A 6,278-nucleotide genomic window follows, 5' to 3' on the forward strand; every position below is an offset into this window, starting at 1 on the left:
TGCCACAGTCGGACGTCTGAGCGACATCACATAAAGGGCTTATATTGAAAGTAAGAGACAAACATGCCACAGTCGGACGTCTGAGCGACATCACATAAAGGGCTTATATTGAAAGTAAGAGACAAACATGCCACAGTCGGACGTCTGAGCGACATCACATAAAGGGCTTATATTCCTTACTTAGCAGCTCATGAATTTTAAATCATATCATGAGGATAATCAGACATGAGACAAACAACAGGGTTAGTCCATCCACAGGAATAACGTTCAGCCAAGATTTCTACTCTAACTCACTTATCGGAAGGGAGAATATACCACGAGGTTACGACATAGACATGGATACGCTGATCACGATACTTGACCTCGGATACGATGACTCGGAAGGATTTGACTCTGCAGAGTTGTACTTTAACCACAGCCAACGGATTTCAGTAGTCACGGGGACTAGTTCCGTTTACGGTGTTTTGGAAGGAACACATCTAACCAGTACACATCCATTCCACATTCCGAAGCCAGGAATCACCCTCGGCAACGTTCAAGAAAAACCTTGAGACGGGGAGGCTACAACCTCGCGTAGCATGGGATCAAATTTCTATACGCGCGCTCTAAGGGGTGCCCCCCTCTCGGTCCCAACCGGAAACACCCATGCCCCCTGACCGGATGACTGTCTTTAATCGAGGGCCATGGAACCATCATCCCGGCCTCTCTGTTTGGTGTGTACACGGAAAGAGGTTACCAACTTACTAAACCCCATTCTGGCAGAAAACAAGTGGTAGCACGGAAGGGGGAAGAACGACCACGTGACTCCGTCCACGTTAACATCGGAAATTGTCGGATGACGCAAGGCTGGCATGCTACAACAGTACCACCTTGCTGCCCTTCATGTCACCACATGATTAGGCCATCTCTCATCAGAGATCATCGCAACTTTGGAACACATGGGTAGTTGCCTCACAAGCAACGAGATACTCACCGATACTCATATGCCACGCACAACCTTTCACGCAAACATGCTTCCCTGGTTCGGAGAAGTCGGAGTCTAGCTCGGCGAAGTTCGCGGCTCCGTCACCTCTTCCGGAACCTACGGAATAGCGAAAACGTATACTAACATGAAAACCAACGCGTGCATAAAAGTTGATCCAAACATTTTCCAATAAATCCCATAAAAAACTAGACAAAATTATAAGATTGTCAGAAAAAGAATCACTCAAAAATCACTTTCTATTAAAAAGTTATAAGGGTTTCTGTCCAGGGACTCATCTGTAATGAAACAGAGAAGTTCCAGGGGCTTAACTGAGAAAACAGAAAACGCTTCGGAAAGAAACGCGCCAGCTCAAAGAGAAAACGTATTTGCCCGAAGGTGCCAACAGAAAACGTTTCGAGGGAGAAGAGAATAGAGGCTGACAGGGGGGTCCACATGTCAGGTTTAAAAAGTTCGCCGGCGCCCGAAGACTGCGGTGGTCGCCGGTGTCGAACCACGGCGAGACAGGGAGATCAGAGTGTACCAAGAGCTTCAGCGTGTCCTTCCGCGTCGGTGGGTGGTGGACTCGACCGACGGAGAGCAACACGTCGATGGCGACACTTTCTCCGGCGGACGGCGGCTCGGGTGATGGTGGAGAACTCCGGTGGGTGCTGCAAGCTCCGAATTGAAGCGCGGGTCAGGAGAGTGGATGCATAGGGAAACTACTGGCAAGAGTTGATGGGTGGAGGTGCACGCACGGGAGAGAATCGAGCTGGATCCCGTGGCGGGTCGCGGCGGCCGGAGTCGGGGAAGAAAGCTCCCTCGGGGCTCTTCCAGTGGCTTGGTGTGGCCTAGGTGGAGTGTAGAGGTGGTGTGGGTTCGAGTTGAAGCTCGGGGCCTCTATTTATAGGCGGATCGAGGGGGTGGCCGTGAACGGGGTTGCTCCGGCGAGCAATTACGGCGAGGCAGTGTCTTGGCAGGGAGCTTAAGTGGCCAGGCAGCATCAGTGAGGTGTACTGGTGCCGTTCCCCCGCTAATCCCGGTCGGTCTTGGCGTAATGGCGCCGGTCCACGGTTGGGTGGCCGCACGGGCACGACGGCGGCAGAGAGCGCGCTCCGCGCCCAGCGGTTCACGACGAGGGTGGCAGCGCGCATTGAGGAGTGGAAGACCACGCGGCGATCTCCGGTGGCTTGGGCGGCGCTGGGTGGCACCGTCTGCGCTGCGCCTCTCTCTGGCGGCCGCAAAGCCGCCGCTGGCGTCGGTCACGGGGCGGCGCACCTCCTCCAGCTCGTCGCCGACGCCCGCAAGCATCCAGGCGCTCGTGCGGTGCAGAGGACAAGGGGGAGGGGACAGGAAACACGGCGACGCCGAGGCACTGGCGAGATCGACTACGGACACTGAAGAAACGACAACAACACTGAACTGTTCTCTGAATTTGACTGAACCTAATTTTGACAATGCTCTGCAGGTGTTCGACAGAATGATTTGGCAAGGAGAAAAATTTTCCTGAGGCTGGGACTTGGTGAGGTGACCTCTCAATGCACCTAGGGGTTGCCTGATTTTTGTCAGAATTTTTGGAGAGGGATTTGAATGAATTTCATCAAATTTGGCAAAACTGGTCCAAACTTGCAGCAAGTATAGTTTGAAAATTTTGAACTGAAGACCAGTGGATCTTCATGGATCTTGGTTGAGGGTTCAAAAGACTAGGAAGGGAAATTGGTTTGGGGGCAAAAATCAAAACAGAAATGGTAGCTCCTTTGTAAATCTCCAAGGGCTAGAATAGAAGGCAGAAATTGTTTTGATAAGATTTAAATGGAAAATAAATATATGGGGAGGTTCAACTTGCTGGATTTGATGCAAATCATGATCCAAAGATGAGGAAAGTTTTATGAGAGTGGATTTGCACTAAGGTCATGGCAAGAGAGATTTGTTGAAAGGGGCAAAGAATCATTCCAAAAGCCATAGGGCATTTTCAAAGGAATTTTCAAAAGGCATTTTTCCCAAGTGGCAAGCATTTTGGTTTGAGTCCAAATAAAAAGAAAGAACCTCCAAGACCAACATCAAGTCTTGGGTGAATCCAAATAAAACCCTTGCCATAAAAATATATTTTGAAAGGGAGGTCACTTTTGAAGAAAAATTTAAAACACCTCCCTCAAGTCGAATAAAAATTTTGAAAAGGCCAAATAAAATTTTGGGTGTCACATACATTGGTTGTTTGAAGAAACATCACTGTAACTTTGGCATGCAGAAGTGAAAAGGTTTATTTAAATAGAGAAAAATGTGATATGTGAGTGGCCAATCTTTATAGCGTTGAATCGATATTGTACCTTTGGCCACGATACGAAGTAGATATTGATTTATGTTCAAGCGATGCACGTCCACGATCGCTAGATAGTGATACGTGAATGAATTGTGCAATCTCTCTCACACGCATACATATCTCATTTCCTTGTGGGCACCAGAATCACACGCGCGCACTTCGTGTATTTCTCTCCCTCTGTCAAGGTTAGAATTCGTCTTTCTACCCCGTCCTACAAGTCTCTCACACAGAAACACACACGCTCTCTCTGTCGAACACGCCCACCCCTTTAATTTCGTCCACCCACAGCCACTAATGTCTCAAATTATAATAATGTCTCTCACACATATGCCTAAGGTTAACTCGAGTTCCGGAACCATATGAATACATACAATGGGATTCCAGCAGAGCACCTTTTGTTTTGAGATTTCGCTCTCTCTCCCTCTCTCTCTCTCTCTCTCTCACACACACACACACACACACACGCGCGCGCGCACACACACACATTGTTTCTCGCTTCATTTTTTCGGCACTTGCATGCACACAATTTTGTTTATCTTCGTGATGCTTTAAGTATGCCTCGCACAAATGCTATCTTCCTATCCCTTAATATAGCTAGATATGTGTCACACAAACTCCTTCTCCCTACTAGCAAGATGCCCATGCGTTGCACGGAACATCAAGATGCATTTGTATGAGTAGTTTATCTTTTGGGAGAAAAGGATGAACGAGGGAATGCCTTATTTGCAAATGCAGAGAGGGGTGTGGGTATCTTTTTGCAAAATTGCCACAGTTTCCTTCCTATCCGTCTGATATAAATCGGATGGCCTATATTGCAGGATGGCAGGAACACCATCATCACCAATTCTGTTTTTATAAGAGTAGGGATATGTAAGTGTCACTGCCCCCCTCCCCGACACACACACCCACACCCACACAACCACACACACGCACTTCCCAACACCGAAGGAGTAGGGTGACACCTCAAGCTTGATACTAATCTATCGACTGGCTTCTCTCTCAAACACACACACACACGCACACACACTACCCGACACCGAAGGAGTAGGGCGGCACCTCGATCTTGATAGTAATCTATCTACTCCTCTTTCAAACACACACACACACATACACACACACTCGCTAGTTGTGCCTCTGTGCCTACCGCGCACACTCTCGATACGTCTTTCTCTCCCTCCCCCTCCCCCCACCCCAACAATGACAGCAGAAGGGTGACAACTCGATCTGATCATAATCTGTCAATTGGTTTCTCTCTCGAACATTGTGTCTCTGTGCCTTGCTCAGTAGCCCCCTCGATATGTAGACTTCTCGCTGGGGGTGCACAGCTGTAGTGACGATGACACTGAACCCAGCGTGCCTCATTTTTACCGGCCCCATGTGATAGTTTTCACCCTGTTTTCTGTTAATTAACAAGGCAACCTTTTCTTTGTTACTACTAGTGAATCTGAAATCATTCGGGGCAGACATAAAATATATCACTTCAACCCAATTATCGCAGTTACTATTTTAAAATAAACTAGCTAGATGCCTGTGCGTTGCACGGAACATCAAGATGCATTTGTATGAGTAGTTTATCTTGTGAGAGAAAAGGATGAACGAGGGAAGGCCGTATTTGCGAACATGGAGAGGGGTGTGGGTATATTTTTGCAAGATTTCCATAGTTTCCTTCCTATCCGTTAGATATAAATCCGACGGCCTATATTGCAGGATGGTACACACACCATCATCACCAACTTTGTTTTCTACTCCCTCTATTCCTAAATATTTGTCTTTTTAGAGATTTCAACAAGTGACTACATATGGAGCAAAATGAGTGAATCTACACACTAAAATATGTCTACATACACACCCGTATGTGGTAGTCCATTTGAAATCTGAAAAAGAAAAATATTTAGGAACGGATGGAGTATAAGAGTAGACATGGAGCTATATCTCCAGCATGGTCTACAACAAAAATGTGCTGGACTGGTTAGCGCCGGATGCTCGCAACGCGATGACATGAGTTCGAATTTTGTCTTTAACTTTAGATTTTTATATTATATATTACTTATTTAATATATACTTCTTTCGCTACTGTACTGATAGTGGAACCCACAGAGTACTTAGAATACAAGATTAAGGATGGACTTGTTTCTTTTTAACTTTCTGTACGAAGCTGTAGCCACCCTGCAAGTCACGTGTACACTGTACATGCAATTAAATTTTTATAGAGGGACAATCATACACGCAATTAACTCAAATGGATTGGATGTCACTCTATTATTTCTAGCATAAGAGCATCTCCAACGGCAGCCGGCAAATTTCCTCCCGCTTCCTTCCGCGAAGGACGACATCAAACGCCAGCGACATACATTTTCACAACTCTAACCAACAAGATGAAATTCGTGCAAACACGGACTGATTTCATATGAATGAAGGATTTCGTATAAAAAAGCCGGATCTTCATATAAACATGATGGATTTCATTACATTTACATGAACTAAGCGGTGCCAATCCGGCTCTCTTGGTATAATTAATACTCCCTCCGTCTGGAAATACTTGTCCTAGAAATGGATGTATCTAGACTTATTTTAGTTATAGATACATACAATTTAACCATTCTTAGAACAAATATTTCCCGCCAGCTGGAGAGGGAGTACATAATCTAAATGGCCGCCCACAGATCCCTTTGTCTTCCTCATGTCCGGCAGACACTTTGCGGGGTCTACTAAGGTCCTTGGAAGAGACGAAGAAGCAAAGAAACCACCTGAATGCACAGTCGTCGCCTCGGCGGTGGCCTTCATGGCACCCAAGTGGCGGCGGCCTCCCGTGTTTCTACTTCTCCTCGATGATGGTGTCGGACACGGAGAAGCTGGCCACCGACTCATCGCTCTCCATGCACCCGGCTTCTGTCTCTGCCTGCATGGCGCTGCCGCAGGCACGGGAGGCGTGCCCACAGACACGGGAGGCGCGGCACCGCAGACACTGGTGGTGCGGTACGGCGCGGCAGCGACGAC

The sequence above is a fragment of the Triticum aestivum genome, chromosome 1D (assembly GCF_018294505.1).
Source record: "Triticum aestivum cultivar Chinese Spring chromosome 1D, IWGSC CS RefSeq v2.1, whole genome shotgun sequence".
Classification (NCBI taxonomy): Eukaryota; Viridiplantae; Streptophyta; class Magnoliopsida; order Poales; family Poaceae; genus Triticum; species Triticum aestivum.